The sequence below is a fragment of the Protopterus annectens genome, chromosome 1.part1, assembly GCF_019279795.1.
Source record: "Protopterus annectens isolate FY-2018-M chromosome 1.part1, PAN1.0, whole genome shotgun sequence".
Classification (NCBI taxonomy): domain Eukaryota; kingdom Metazoa; phylum Chordata; order Ceratodontiformes; family Protopteridae; genus Protopterus; species Protopterus annectens.
This window is the reverse complement of record NC_056726.1, coordinates 1,955,042,357-1,955,059,675: the sequence shown is the minus strand read 5'-3', so window position 1 is coordinate 1,955,059,675 and position 17,319 is coordinate 1,955,042,357. Positions and strand designations below refer to the sequence as shown.

Here is a 17,319-nt window from a genome sequence, read left to right as displayed (position 1 = left end):
ATGTCAGGAGTCCAGTAAAACAAAATCATACTGAAAATGAGAATTCACATCAAGCTGCAGAATCAGAGTCAAGGGAAAGAAAACAAGCTAAAACAGCAACAGCAGTAATTTAACAACAAGGAGACACTCCTGAAACTACCACAAGCCAAACACAAGCCAGAGAAACAAGTCACACAACACAGTAGCTCCAGCTAAAGCAGTACTTACAGTTAAACACCACTGCAAATCCAAAATCAGTATCCAAGTTGACAAAGGCATTCAGTTTTAACACAGTACTTGTAGACGAGTTTTAAACATATGCACACATACTGCATACTGTATCTGAGGTTTGCCATTGAAGTCAGGATGCACTACTTTAACTGCCTGTGAATGCTCTGTCTATCCATATGCATATACATGTATGTATGTATAAACATACACACACACATCTATATATATATATATATATATAACTAGGCAAGCAGTCAGGATGCCATTAAGGAACTCTGAGGAAATTCCTGATTGCCTAAAAGTACTGTCTGGTTAAGTAGTAGCTCAAGGTCACATAGTAGGCAATGGAAGGTACTCTTGGCACAGGAATAAGCTCATTAACATATCAGACCTTTAGTCCTTTGTGCTGTGAATAGTATATGTCTATATATCTATCTATATATATATATATATATATATATATATATATATATATATATAGCACACACACACACACACACACACACACAGACAGACACCACACGTGTGTGTGTGTGTGTGTGTGTGTGTGTGTGTGTGTGTGTGTGTGTGTGTGTGTGTGTGTCTGCACACTACTATCTTAAGCCTAATTATTTTAACAACTTCACAAGTTAACATTCATGGATAAAGAAGGCATGCAGCATGTACACCCATATGTCATGTCTTCTTGACTCAACTAATGTCCTGATACGAAATAAAAAGAAGTGAAACAAAACGCATTGAGCACTGAGATTTCAGAGATTATTTTCTTGCCATGAAGTTATCCATTCATTCTTTATTTTGATACCTATCTGTTACTCTTTATTTTGACCACTCATTAGCTAGTCAAGTTCTGTGCTTATTAGCACTGTCAAAAAACATTAAGAAAAATGAAGCTAGGATTAAGGGTGGCATGCCAAGAAAAACTATGCTTTTGGTTTACAAGTCTTTACCTGCACAGTACAGCTGGAGAAAATAATAAATTTCTCTCTCTGTCTTTTTTTTTTTTTTTTTTTTTGGTTTTTCTATATTATTGCTAGAGTAAAAGCTTAAAAACCTCATATCTTTTAACAAGGGCAAATAAAGAAAATGTCATTATTGAGAAATTGAAACAGTCCTTATATCACCCAAAAAATATATATACATATATTATCAGATAACTGATAAGGAAAATAACTGATTTACAGCAGGATATCTGTTTGACATCAAATAAATCTGAGACTGAAGGTACTGCAAGGGTTAAGCAGCCCCTCACTCGCCTGCAGGGTAGACGTCACAGTTGTTTTGATGGGAGGGGGTCACTGGTGGTCTTTGTGATGCAAGTATTGCATCTTATACAGATAGCAGCAGCCGTTATATTGAAGCAGATTTTCAGCACAGAGAAAGGAAAAGAGAAGCAGAAGAAAGAGCGAAAGAAACAGAGAGTGTGCATGTCTGCGTGTATGTGAGCGAGAGAGAGAGAGTGACGGTAGGAAAGAGTATAGCACTGCAGATTCCCAAGCACTCCTGCTAGGACCTGGGGCTCACACGGATAAAAGGAACTCTTCATTGTGACACCACTGTAAAGAATGCATCAGTGAAATCACAGCAGTAAGTCGATGGCATTATTTTCTTTTCCCTTAGTTCTATGTTGCAGCTTTATCAAAGAGCAATTTGTCTGAGCAGGTTAAATGTGGATAAGGCAAACACAGTCCATGGCTTTACAGAAGCAGTAACCTTTCTCTCTGCACAAGCCAAAGTCTGCAATGCTGGTGTGGACTGCAGTTCTTCAGTCCTTGACAGGGTGACAAAAACCAACAGCAAATTCAGTGCTTACCTCTTCCCCTGTGTTGAATGGAGAATGAATAATATTTTAAAAAATCTGCTTTTATACATTTCTTTTTTAAGAGGAACTTATTTTATAAAACTGAAAAAAAAAACATTATCCTAAGAGTTGATTGTCATTTTTGATTTGAAGCATTAGAAATGGGTAGAATATGTTGTTTTTATATTAGTACACAGTTTTGGCCCTGGTTTTTGCCTTGCCGTTTCAGGGCAGTTTTATTTTTCCTTGCATCTGTGTCATTACCAGTTTACTTGTGATGCTTACAGATTATGTGTACAAATTTTAAGGTCTGTGAAGGTTACATCCTCCTTCTGAAGGAAAAAAAAAAACTTTATTGGGGCATCCATAAAATCAAGTTAGATATTTAAGTCATGCAGCCATCAGGAGGTAAGATATTACTGTTTATTCTGCAAACCATTTGCTTAAGGGTGTTCCAGTGCCCTTAAGGATTTATTCACCAGTAAAAATGGATTTGTTTTAGTAGCTTACAAATAATCTTACACAGTATAGCTACTATAGGTTTAACAGCAATGTTTGCAATATAAAATAATCATTTTGTTTTAAAGAAAATGGAATCATTTATAATTATGTACTTAAGTATGTACTTAAATTTGGATTATTAAAGACAGATGTATTAAAATTCTAAACTGATATTGTGATAATATCTTTTGAAAACTGTATACTGCTTTCCCCTTCCCACTAAAGTGATTATTTAGTCTTTCAAATCCATTAAATGAGAGGAGAGAGCCTAAATTGGGATGGATTTGCTTGTTGGCCAGTACCTCTATTCCAAGAAATTTCCTTACTATACAGAAAAGAGTTGATAGGCAGTTTCCCACTAGTTACTAGGCAAAAATCCATGCAGAGCATCTTACCTCGCTAAAGGTTGCATAAGGTAACAGTCAGCTCTAGCAACTGTACACTACACTGAAAGGAACAGCATCAGTACATTAATGTTGTATTGTAGTAAGCTGACAGACAAGCGATTATACTTGATTGTGTGAAATGAAGTTGTAATACTGGTACAGCTTCAACTGAAATGGTCATTAGAGAATTCCAGGCTTATGTTTAGGGGAAAATGGCAATGTTACTGAGAGATGTTAGAGTAAAGCAATGCCACATGTAAGGAACTTATTTTAATTTATCATGATTTTATCATCTGTGAGAACTGATGCAGTCATTTGTAATCACTGGGTCTTTCATTTAAAAGTAGCTTTTCACTCTTTGATAAAAAGACATAACTTGGAAGTACAGGGTACAGAGCTGTAATATTATTTGCTTATCCATTCTATTTTATGGATTATTATGCCTGTAAAACATATGAAAGAGAAGGGGAAGAAAAAGAAACTAAGAAAGAGAGAGAGAGAGAAGTTTAGTTGCTTTATGCTTTGATGCTCTGTATAGAGAAACTGCTGCTTGCTCAGGTGCAGAACATATCAGATGTAAAGTAATGCACTTAATTTCAACATCTGGATATCAGCGGTTCCTGCTGCCATGAGATTCATAGATGGCACATTTAGTTTCATTTCAGTCTCCACTTGTGATATTTGCTGTGGTTAGCACAGAAAGAAAGTCTTAATCTATCTGAAAATGAATATTTATGAAGGATTTGTAAATAATGGCTTAGCTACTCACCATATGGCATTGCCTGACTTCAGCTTCATCAGGAATGCAATGATTGGATTTTATGGAGTGGCATATATCTCAATATGAGCTGATGAAACAGAACATTTTAAAGTCTCAGTCAAAAGGAAAGCATCTTTACATCATCCATGTGATAGTCTAAAAACAAAATGATCATGTAAAGACAAACTTGCTCTATTTGGCTCAGCAGCATTTTAAAATGGGAACAAATATGGCATCTTATTCCTTAATTTTCAGTGTTGTAATGCACAGAAATACAATTTCATCTATATAGATGTGTGCAATGCCGTTTGGTAACGGCAGATGTGTGTTCATTCAGCAAAGACAATTTCTGTATCCTGAAGTGCTATGTCACAATCATTAATATTTTATATCATGATTCTCTATATGCTGTAGGTATTTGGGAAATATATTGCAGTAAACATAGACTTCCACAATTAAAATTTGTTTCTGTCAGCCTGTATTGTGTGACCTTGAACAAGTCCTTGTATTCTACTATAGCAGAAGAGTTTTGTGTATATCTCCAAACTGATCACCCTTTTTGTATGTTTTGCTAGCCTTCCTCCTCCTTTCATGACTATTGTTTCTAATGTCATGGTCTGTCTGCATGTGTGCTTGTTGTTTTATTTATTTTTACTTCCCTGATGAGAACTGTAGAACCTGAAATAATTTGAGAAACTGTGTAGCACAGACATGAATGAATGAATGAATGAATGAATGAATGAATGAATAAATGAATGAATGAAAATCAATGAATTAATAAACGTGGAGTTAGAGTGAGGTGTATTTAAGTGCCTGGTAATATTGGTAAGAATCTGGATGATGTGCTTCAGTGCTTCCTCATAACATGGAAGGAGACCCTGAAGGTTTCTTTTATTCTGGGATAATAAGCATTACTTTAAAAAAAGTCTCAAGGGAATATTACATTTTTGATCTGTAGTAATGTTAATGGCTTACCCATTCTGATGGCACGTTTCTCTATCCAGAAGATGCATTTATTTTAAATCCTACAAAATACAAAACAAGGGAAGTAGTAATCTGTTTTATTTGGTGTTATGCGTAGAGTGAAAAATTAGTAAAAATATGTCCTGGTGACTTTATAAAGAGTACAAGAGAGCAAGTTAGTTGGTCTGCTATTTTGTCAACTCAAAATATGTTTTCAAAAAGGGTTGGCCATAAGAAATCATGTGACTGTACTTATCAGTGTTATCTCAAAAGCAATATTTGAGAAATGGTGGAGGCATGCCTCTTTGTCCTATCATCTTAATACAGACAATTTAATGTTGTAGTTTTTTCTGTGTCTTGCAATGTTCTGCTAAAAGAAATTTATTCTAAAGAGCATTTATATGTATGTGCATGTGATTTTGTGTTTGTAAATGTGCATGTGTGTGTGTGAGACCTGTGACCGAATGCTAAACAAGGCAGCTACCTTACTGTGAGCACTGAGATTTGTTATTAAAACAGAAACCATTAAAAATCATGTCTTTACTTCCTATCTGGATGTCTTATAAATGGCAGTTTGGTTGAAGAGAAGGCTTGTTACCAACAGTGTCATAAAAATGGAACTGTCTCAGACAAGTTTATTGACATGCTATGTGATCATGAACTTTAAGTGGCACTACATGGCAGGAGTAATAGAACCACAAATGCGAGCTCTGTTTTTTACAAATGCAAAATCTCAAGGAGCTAAAGTCCAAGTCTGCAGTGTCTCAGACTGTTCACCTTACTCCAAAGTATAGCAATTGGGTAGGATTGCCAGGAACACATGGGCAACCATCACAGAAAAAAACACTTTAATGGTATTACAGTAAGATTCAATGCTTATCATAAACTACCAACTTTCAGTTTCCAGTTCAAAAAGACTAGGCTTGCAGTTATGGATAATGCATTTATGTTAAGAAGCCATTTTAGGTAGTAAACTGCATGAAGAAACAAAGAGTTTGAAAGAATAGGTGTGTCTTTAAAGGCTGTCTCATTGTTGCACCTAGGACTACAAAGTTGTTTCTCCCATTATTGCACTTATTTTCCTGTGCCATCTACTGCTAGGCATCATTGGATCCTTCTATTGACCTAACTTTTGCAATTTCATTTAGCACTGAATTTCTTGACCCTGCCATCTCACTATTTACAATTCCCTTCAGTCAGACTTGAAGCTTACTCCACCACCATTTCCCTATGCCCCCTTTAACTAATACGTTTCTCCAGAATACCAACCAACCCACCTGCCTGATGGATACCATAAATCCATCCTGCTGGTATATGCATGTCAAGCTCTTGTTCACTTATACAAGTTATAATACAAGTTATAATTCAGTCCCTCCATCCCAGTACTAGCTTGGAGACATTATTTTGTAAAGGTAAAGGTAAAGCACCCCAGGACATGGAAGCTGAATTCCAAACACTTTATTCCACAGGTTAAGCGCTTTCATCCAATCTCTGTTAGACTTCTTCAGAACAACTGATAGTAAAAAACTCAACCCTTTTGTACACACCTTAACGCACATATAATTGAATAATTGAACAATTAAAAAACTTATTAAGCAATGCATAAGTCAATTAATTAACCTATTTCTGAATCCCCCACAAATACATGTTAAAATTCTAACAGTAAATGCAAACTCTATGAAAACAAAGTAAAATATTAAAAAATTTACAAAAATTGATTTATATATATATATATATATATATATATATATATATATATATATATATACATTAATCTAAAATGTACTTTAATTTTCATATAAATATTGCTGCTATACTTACGCTACAATTAATGCCCTGAAAGGTGGTGGCATCCAACCTCAACTGCCACCTCAGTTCACAGTTAGAGATTTTTAATTGTTCAATTATATGTGTGTTAAAAGTGTGTGCAAAAGGGTTGAGTTTTTACTATTGGTTGTTCTGAAGAAGTCCAACAGAGGTTGGATGAAAGCGCTTAACCTGTGGAATAAAGTGTTTGGAATTCAGCTTCCGTGTCCTGGCGTGCTATACCTTTGTGAATTGTTGACAATTTTGGTTTACTAAGACATTCTTTTGTATTCCTTCACAGTCGGCCCTCCATCTGCCTCTCTATATGTCCTCCAGAATTGGAGGCAGTATTTGATATGAGACCTTACTAATGCCTACACTATGGAATGATGATCCCAGAATCCCTTAAGCCCACTCCCACTGGCCATACTTCCCAGCATCCTGTCAGCTTTCACAACTGTACCTTCATAGTGCTTTGAATGATTTATCCAAGCAAATTTATTAACTCCATATTTTTCCCTCCTCCATTCTTTTCATTGTGATTTCACTTAGCTCATCAGACATTCCTAAATTTGGCTTCCCAGAGAATTTTTTGTTTTTTTTGCCTTTGTAGTAGCAAGTATATATTTCTTATTGTCCCATTCTTTAAATCTTTGATGGTCTACCAGTGACATAATTAATTGTACTTATCTAAGTATGTAATTCTGTGTCCTTTTTGGCTCAGGTCATGACTGGAAATCATTATAGGTCAGTCTAGTTCACTTACACGGTTACCAAACAACTGAATAAATAAATAGCTCTGTCTCTTACCACTATTCTTCTGCAGATGTCATCAGCAAAAAGACAGAGCTTGCTTTCAAGCACTGATGTGTTGCCTGAAACAAATATATTAAATGGAATTATCCTGGCAATTCTATTTAAAGAAGTTCTATTCTAATGTATTCCCTCAGTCTGATTTCCAACCCTTGCTTCTGCCTAACCTACAAGTGCATTTGATCCCTGGCAAGCAGGTTCTTTTACTTTTAACACTTCACCACCCATGTTCTACCACATTTCTTGCACCATTCCTTCACCCACCAAATGAAGTGCACATCTCTCTTCCCTTCCTTGCGCATGGTACTGGAAGCAAGTTGCAGAAGGCTGCCAATCTTCCAAACTTCCTGTAACACTCACAGCTTCTACTACCCCGCTTCTTATTGCTTTCTCCACTAGATCCTTTGCATCATTTCTTAATGAACGTATTTGTTTTCATGTTTTTTTTTTCTCTTCGTTGACTGTGACAGTATGAGTAAGAAGATACATAAATGAACCAGTAACAAGGCGGGATCTGAAGGTGGAAAAATTCAAACATTCAGAACTAAAATCAAAAGATAAATTCTGCCTTGTACAAGCAGTAACTGACTCTAGAAATGAAGCTTCTAATCAGTAGTAGTCCAAGAATACCACAAGCAGTAAAATGAATAAAGCCTTTAATTCAGAAGTAGCTTTTCATCTGCAGTAAAACATGGACTTCTTCAGAATGAAACAGTGATAGCCAGAATTTACTTGTGTGCCATTTCTACAATAGAATAATTGAATCAAGTGAAATAATTAAGTAAAGAAGCCTTCTTATTTAAAGGGAAATCTTATTCAGAAAAAATAAATAAAAACATTGTGTAAATACTTCTCATATTAAAAGCAGTGCAGAAAAGTAGTAAATACATAAATACAACAGTTTAAAAAGTCAAAAGTTCAGTGAATGTATAAAGAAATGACATAAAAAAATGACATAAGAAATAAAATATAAAGCATGTATAAGAAGCTCTTGTTAAAACATAAAGAAAAGAAAGTGCAATGCTGAATAAATATGTGTGTATGTACTTTTTAAAAAGAAAACTATGAAATGAGCTGTTGGAGATGGATCATAGCGTGTTTGTTTTAAGATTGGAACTAAAGAAGTACATTCAGTAATGTCCGGGAAATGTGTAGAATCTAACCTGAGCTCCCATATCATAGGTTCATAGGTAGGTACTAGGCTATTGGCCCTAGGGCCTATATAACCCTAGCCAAATGGTACCCTGGCTTTTGCCACCCAAGAAAATTATTTTCCTGTGCCACTGTCAAGCAGAGCCACAGAGGTGATCACCGAGGTGAATTTCCTATTTCCCATCCAATCATCAAGATTTTTCTTGAAGAGTGCTAATGAGGAGCTTTGTTTGACATAGATAGGTAGTTTATTCCAGAGTATGGGAAGTCTCTGGGACAGGAATCTATCCCTCTGGCATGTTCTGTTTATTGTGGTGACAAGGTTTAGGTCCCTAGAGCGTGTAGCTCGTAGGGATTGGGATTTCTTTAAGAGGAACATGTTCAACAGTTCTGGGTTTGACATAGCTTTGTATGTTAGGCAGAGATCACTTCTGAGTAGGCGATATGCGACAAGAGTAAAGCTGGAGTTTTTTGAGACGGTCTACGTAGGGCATCTGTTTGAGGCCGGTAATCCTCTTTGTGAGGTATTTCTGCGGCCTTTCCAGTTGTTGTAGATGTCTTGTGAGGTACATACCAAAAGGGGCATTGTACTCTATAATGGGTCTAATGAGTGATGAGTAGAGGGGAACAATGACCTATTTTTTTCTGGATGAGAAAACTTGGTTCGAATATAGCTGTACATAATACTTTTAACTACCTTTGAATTACCTTTGCTGCACTTTGGTGTCAGATGTGCACCATCAAGCAATAATACATTAAAGAAAAGAAATCAGGAAGCTAGGACTGTGATGAAATGGGGATTAAGTGGGGGAAAGAACAAAGGGAAAGCAGGACTGGAATGTGTAGGAGGGAGGATCGGAAAGAACCATAGATATCCATGTCTTTAACAGTGTAAAGCAAACATATCTGCCAGCTGTTAACTGAATTTGGATTGTCACCTCCCGAGAGAGGCATGACCACAACACAATCAAGTGTGTCATGAAGACATATGTGTGAAACAGAGAACTATGTATGGGATGATTTTTTTTTTTTGGTGGGACAGGTGCCCATTTTTTTGGGAAGGAGAGAGAGAGAGAGAGAGAGAGAGAGAGAAATGTTGGGGAAGGGATGTAGGAATGTCTGGGTGAGGTAAGTAGGGTAGGTGAGGAAGCAATTACAGACAAACAAGACAAACAAGAGACAGGGACAATGTTGGACACAGAAGGTTGGGGGACACCATGATTGGGGTGGGGGTGGGGACATCACAAACCCATGGTTGTCAAGCTGGGTGACAGTGAAAATCAAGTTCTCACCTACTGGACTGTCATCACTGTCACCTTACTCCACCACTGGTTGGAATGCCTGATGACTGTGTCTCCTCCTCCTCCTCATGGTATTACATAAAATGAGGGAGATCAGCTTCTCCAGCCAGAATAGGTCTGCACCAATAGTGTGGCTCATAAACCTATGTACCATCCATAGCAATTCAGTGTGGGTGATAAAATCACCGCCTCTGCCTCTGCTCTAGGAAGGTACAACTATACCAGCCTGTGAGGCAGGACTACTTGAGGGGGCAGGTAATGCAGGGGCAGCAGAGGCAGTGCTGCAAGTTGTCTCCAATATGTGTTGGCCAACGATGCTGGAGCCAGTGGAAGAGGGGCAAGCAGATTCTGTGGGGTATGCTTTCCCTGCTGTTCTGTAGAGCATTTAGTGAATATACATAGATGAAAAGGACACATTCTGACAACACGTAATAAAAAAAAAAATAAATAAAAAATAAAATAAGAATAAAATACAAAAAAGAGAAGATAAGGGTTGGGGGAGAAAAAAGAGATAAAGAGATAAGATTAGTACTTTCATATGTGACATACAATGCATTGATACAATTAATTGACTGTATTATCTGAACTTTTACTTTTAAGACTAACAACTCCTAAAAAATAACTTTTACTTTTAAGACTACCTGCTCCTAACAGATGCACACTATACCACAGACTGCAGCAATTACTCCTTCACATGTGCATATATTGCACTTGTGTATGTGTTCAAGTTATACAGATTACAGTTTTGCAGGAGGGCATGTGTGCCACTGGTATAGAGCTTTTACTTTAAATCTTTAAATTACACATAATTGAAGAATTAACACTATTATATAGTTGGGAAGTGTGGTCTTTGAATCCACAACCTCCAACTAAAGCCTAATATTGTACTCTTGGATTGTGCTACAGACTAATGAGTGCATACTTGCTACAGTTGAGATATGCATGCTCAATTTGATATTGTAATATTAGACTCTAGGTTTGTGCTACAGACTAATGCATGCATACTTGCTTTTACAGTTGAGACTTGCATGCTCAGTTTAACACAACATTATAAAATACCAAAAAAACTGTCTTTGACCTTTAATGCTGGAATAATACTACTATTCTGCTGCATACATACCACTTCCTTCCCTCATCCTCACCAATCTAGCCCCATGGATTCGTACACTGACCTCATGATCCCTGGCAGCTGTGGAAAAAACAGAACAGAACATAATATCATTATGAATACCAGTCTTGCCTATATTTAGCTTTTAAGTCTTACAAGTAGTCTCTGTAGTTGATACTTACACAGGTGTGAGATGTCCTCTGTGCTAAATTCCCTGATCCAATGCATGAAGGTATCTATCTTCTTCCTCTGGAGGTCATTGCAGTGATGTCTACATTGTTCACCAGTGTGGGGGATACCAGTGGCACTGGTTACAGCCTGGGCTAAACTATCCCAAACTTTGGACTTTTACTGGGAGCCAGAATAGTCCCCCTGCAAAAGCCTGGCACTGTGGTTCTTAACTAGGAGTCCAATAAAAATCTGGAGCTCCTGGACATCTCAACTCTGTGTCCTAAACCTGACAGCTTCCCCACAAATGCCTGCCATGTTTGCCATTGATGTAGAGCAATGGAGAATGATGCTTTCCCACCACTTCCAATCATCGCGTTTACTGGAAGTGCACACACTGTTTGAAAACGTTGTCCTTCACTTGCCATTGTGAAAACACGGTGCTCGGCAGTGTGCACCACCAAGCACCATGTTTGCGAGATGGTAAGTGGAGGCAACAGTAGCAAGCAAACTAAATTCAAAGTTATTGGATGTACATGCAGTTGTGTATGTGTGTTAGACAAATGTGAAGGCCATGGCAGTCCAGATAGTAGAAATATACTTACAGGAATATAGTACACAATATACCCACATTTATAGATTTGAGAATAAATGTGATAATACATAAATAAATGAATACATAAGTGACACAATACTAGTGCCTCAGCCCTCAAACATATAATTAATACCAGCTATACCATGTCAAGTGTTATAAGTGAGAGTGACTGTAATGGGAAGTGGAACAGGAGGAAAAGTGTATGGAATATAATATATTCAAAGCCAGGACCCTGTGTACAGCAGTCCTACACTTATACCTGTTACCACAAGAGGGTTGAGAAAAGACTTGTGTATGTTGCAGTTCATTGCTATAAACTGCAATGTTACAACAGTAAAACAAAGGTTGCATGTCCTCTACTAGAAGCCAGGATCATCTGCTCTCCAGCCGTCCACTTACACCTGCTGCCACAGGACTAGTTATATGATATTCACGATTTATTCTTAAGGTCTCACTGTTAACCGCTGCACCACATCGCTTAGTGATGCCCGCTACTATTAATTGAATGCATCTTGTTTCTATTTTTGGCCATCTAGGTCCTGTCTGTCCAGTTGTCCAGTTTACGCACTACTGTGCTTCATTGCTTCATGCAAATGAGATAAGCACAGCTAAACTTTACATTCATTTTTTTCTCCGGTTTGCCGTGTTTGCGCTAAGTGGCACAAACAGTGCTCCCACCACAAAAAAAAAAAAGGGAGAAATAGTTGAAATGAGGAAAAGCAATCTATAACATACATACTAGAAAATATTAGTACACATGAGATAGAACTTTCACTCCAATGCACCTTCAGAACACAGGATGGGTGTCTTATCCTCCTTTGCCGCACAAACAGCTTTGCAGTAAAAAACTTAAATCAATATGCACACAACCAACTGCAACAGCATTTACACTGCCATACAAGTGTTATTGGTACATATATTAGTTTTGGATGTAGTGCACCTACTGCTCACACAACCTGTCATTATTATTGCTTGCAAATATACTCAGTTCACACCTCATTTTCATTTTCGCTGTGCTGACAGCCTGAATCTACACCACAGACAGACAACCATGTAGCTAGGCAAACTGATGGTGGAGACACTTATTTATGTTGGAAAGGCTGCACACAATGCAATTTCTTACAGAGAAATACTGCACTTCAGAAGGTATGCTTCCATTTGGTCAGCTACATGCTGCATATGCTGGAATGTATTTAAGAAATATCTGAAGCAAAGACTTTTACACTTTTATCTGTATACATTAGCTAGAAGTGTACTGATGGCATGGGCATGTTTGCCAAGCCATTTCAGAGGTATGCATGACTGCCAATACATGAAAATGGAATGCTGTGTGATAAATATGTACAAATGTTTCAGGGACAGTTCTTTGATAGAACTTTTTGCATTTCAAAGAGGGTTTGTTAGCAAATTGTGTCATTTTCCTGTTCCTTTGGAGGGGGAGGCAAGTCACTGTTTTGGCACAAACAAGGACATGTCACTCTATTAGTGTAATACAAGGACATGATACTCATTCCTATTATTACGCAATTCACTTCAGGTTCGAGACTTACCTTGTAAATGCAGCAGTTGATATGATTCTGTCAGTGTAGACTCCTTTTCATGGCTGTGTTCCAAAAGTTTAAAAATATGCAAGACAAACCAGCATGGAGTCTACACAGATGCATTATAGCTTATTGAATAGCTCCACTGTGTTGGATTGGTTGATTAGCATGCAGTTCAGCTGCTTACGTTGTAATTAGCATACCTCGGTATTTACCTGATTTGTGTGGGTGTGCGCACCTGCAGATGTGGCTTAATTAATCTAAAGCTTTCCGCGGCTGTGTATGCATCGACTCTGTGCCACATACACAGTGAAAAATGACAGTGTAGGTTTTAGTGAATCCCCCTGAATGTCTTTGTCCCAGGAGTCAAGTTTTAACCTTCCCAAAAAAAATCAAAATAAGTTTTGAATCATATGGGTGTTCAGATCTTGCACTGTTTTTAAAATCCTATCCAACATTACTGCAAATGGGTACATTTTGGAACCTGCTGCTGAGGCAGTAAGCCTAAAAGGAGGGTCAATTAACCTCTTGTAAATTTTGGGGATTTCAAAAATGACTGGTATTACTGGATTGAGATTTTTCAGAAACTTGCATGTGTCTAAGTCCATACCATGTTACAGTTGATCTTCCAAATATTGCTCACTTTTAAAATAAGAAAGATTTACTTAACTGGTAGAGGCTGATAAGAAGGAGCCTGTTTTGTTCAGAATCTTTAATATTTCCCCTGAATACATTAAATTAACAAATAAATCATCCCCACCACCCTTGTCAGACTTCATCACCCTAATGGAGTGGCTCTTTTGAATCTCTCCAGAAGTCGATTTTCTTCTTTTCTTAAGTTGTATTTCTTAGGTGTCATTCTTCTTGATGTGTGCTGCTGGTAGATATCACATTCACAGCTATTATAAATAAACCTGAACAATAGCTTTATGTGTTGGCATAGCCAAATGTTTTTTCTTTAGCCTGTCATTATTCCCATAACCATCACGTGAGCTATCATTAAACTGAACTGTATTTTTTTTTTGTTTGTTTTTGGATTACTACTGATTAAGAGCTTCCTTTCTGGAGTTGGTTACTGCTCATACCAGGTGGGATTTATCTTTTGGTTTTAGTTTATACTAGGTGGAATTTATCTTTTGGTTTTAGTTCTGGATGAGTAAGAATATGTCTTTTTATAGGGAAGCTTAGATAAAAAAAGCACCAGAAGTGCATTCATTTAAGAATAGTCATTTCTTTATATAGCACAACAGAGAAACTTATGACAGCAAACCTGACAAAATTGACAAGACACAATTAAAACAGTATACAAATAGTTTATGAATACATATACAATGAATGACACAATGACAAGAGGCATTATATTTGGTTCCCTATTATATGATCGAAGATGCATTCTTTCGAATATGTCTTGATTGAACTTGAAAGCACAAAATGGCAAAATACCAAAACAGCATATAAGCGAATTCTTTCCCTGGGAAAGAAATCGCTTGGCCACCTTCGTTATTTTGCCATTTTTGTCACTGTAGTGCAATCTCAGAGTTGGTAAATTTAAGTAGGGGGTACAGCCCCCCTCATCAGTGGGTGTGGGGGCAAAGCCCCCCACTTTATGTAATGTTTTCATAGATTAGTACTAGGCTAACTACCCTTGCAAGCTATTTTAAGCCTAGTCAATTATCCTCTGTGAGATTCAAACCCTGTACTTTGTGTTTCTAAGGCAAACACCTTAACCATTAGGCCACTCTCCCAACCCAGCTTTTTTTTTTTTTTTGGAACAGACATTTTTTTCCCTGGGAAAATAATCGACATTCTAAGTGTTCGGGATTGTAAGCTTTCGCTTACATGGGGTCGATAAACCAGCGTTTGCTTTTTTTAAGCATTTGCTGATTTAATATAGACCCATTATATTTACAACTTAGTCTGATATTTCATTTATTATACTGTGAAAATTTTACAGCTATGATCTGAATATGTGCTTCATGAGAGACTACCGTCTGCATCCATAAAATGCTTGTGAAAGTATACATAACAGCTCTTACATTCTTTAACTTTGAGTATGTCAGAATGATTTGTATAATGAAAGCTGTGTTTGGATGCAATTGGTTTTATGACAAAGTATATACGTGTGCATTTACCATTAATAAGGTACTATATTACATGTCAATGCTCTTTTGTGCATTGTAATGTTAACTAGGTATTGCTAGTTGTCTGTTTGACACTGTGCAGTTGAGTCTAATCACATGTGCCAACTTTGTTGGTGCAGAGTGATAAGGCAGTGATTGTGATCCAGGTGGCCAGATTCCAAATAGAGGCTTAGGCACCTGTTTGATGATGGGGAGAAGAGGAATAATGAGGCATAGCCTGCTTACCTCTTCTCTGGGAGAAAGCTGAAGAATATGGCCATGCCCCTTCGTTGTGGCTGAAGTCCTGATAAAAAAGAGCTTACATCCAAGTTCTTTGGTATAATGGTATGAATCCCCTGACAATGACCTAGGTAACTTCAATTTGAATAGTGGTTTGTTCAACTGCTGGAGCTGATCTGGAGGAGGATAGAAGTGATGTCATCTGCTGACACATCCCTCATTGGGCGGGATGTATTCTAGGTGCTTGATCATATTATAGAATCCCTGGTGGAGAGTGCAGATCCCATGGGAGTGCTGGCTTTTAGGGGCCAAGACTATCTTAGAGGAGTTAGATGTATGTCTTCACCCATTGCAGGCTAAACACTGAGGCTACAGTCAGTATGCACAGTTGAGTTAGAGCTTTGAAGCAAATCCCCCAGTCTCAGATACAGTAGGTGATAATTCTGCTCTCTACTACATGGTTCCCACCCAGGGATGAATGAATGGGCCATAGGTCTCTCATCTCCCAGGAGAATGAGTGAATGAGTATGCTAATGGTTTAATCACAGAAAGGGAAGCCTGATGAAAATAGAAATAAGTGAGGAGGAGAAAAAGGTAAAACCAATATGCAAAGCGGGGTACAACCTATAATGGGGGACAGGGTCATTTTATTATATCAGAGGCATAGATGTATATTGTTGAGGACTATTGCAATTCAATCTCCTGAGTATAATTAAGCACCCATAGGGGATGAATAAAAACTCTGATGTCCCAGTACATAGATAAAATTTAACATTTCTGACTAGCGTGATTCTCCCTCTTATAAAGAAAGGAGTCTTTGAGGTCTTGTCCAGAGGGCAAAAATTGGTTCATAGAATTGTAAGGGGGGTAGTGCCCAGTGGTCCTCACACTCATAAAAGACCAAAAACTAAATAAACGTAGTTTGATCAAACTTGCCCTCATCCTTAAAGTTGGTCAGAAAAAGGCTTTTATGTCAGCTTTGATGTCAGAGAAGCAAATATCAAAGATAAGTGATTCCAAAGCAGAACCATGGGTTAAAACATGGGAGACAACTGAGATTAGGATAGTGTGCCTTTACATCTAATAGCATGGAGTCCATCAATGAGCCAGATGACATTGCATTGCATTGCGTTGGGATATATATTGAGTTTGACCAGTTTATTTATAATGTTAGGGTGAGTTATAATGTTAAAAGTCTTGGCTAAATCAAAGTAAGCTATATCCACAGAATTTCTCATATTAAGTTCTTCTGTGACTCTTTCAGTAAAGTTAATAATGTTTGTTATACATGGCCAAACTTTCAAAGAAAAAAAAACAAACTGGTTAGTGTCTCAGGACCATATGTTCCATATATCTCTGTTTATGAGGTCTAACATGATAGGGATGATTTGGGATTGGGTTATGTATTTAACAAAAGCCCATAAACAACTTGTAGACAACTGGTTTTACCATAAAAGGGTATTAGATCCCACATTAAAATTTAAACATGATATAGATGCTTTTTTGAGGTTGGCTTGGGAAGAGAGAATTATCTCTAAAGAAGTAGCTTATCATCTCACAGTTCAGGCCCCTTCTTATCAGCATTTTACATGCTTCCTAAAATACATAAGGATCCAACAAGCCCTCCGTGTAGGCCCATGGTTTTGTGCTGTAGTTCTTTAACTGATCCACTGGCAGCTTTTTTGACCCAATACCGACATCATCTATTGGCTGAAGCTTGTCCAAGTATTCGAGATACTACTCAATTTTTAAATGTTTTTCAGGATGCCCGGTTGTAAATAGGATGATATATGTGTACACTGGATGTCACAGCTTTGTATATAAATATTCCACACTGGGCTGGATTAATGGCTT

At 37.4% G+C, this 17,319-nt stretch overlaps 1 protein-coding gene across 2 annotated transcripts in view; it reads left to right on the top strand.

The window, feature by feature from the left end:
- The first annotated feature begins 1,508 nt into the window (after positions 1 to 1,508).
- LOC122813026 (CYFIP-related Rac1 interactor A-like) overlaps positions 1,509 to 17,319 on the top strand; it is a 1,136,056-nt gene continuing 1,120,245 nt past the window's right edge. For both annotated transcript variants that reach the window (XM_044085138.1, XM_044085156.1), the window contains exon 1: positions 1,509 to 1,797. The gene's annotated coding sequence lies outside the window, so the exon portion shown is untranslated. The remainder of the gene's footprint in view (positions 1,798 to 17,319) is intronic.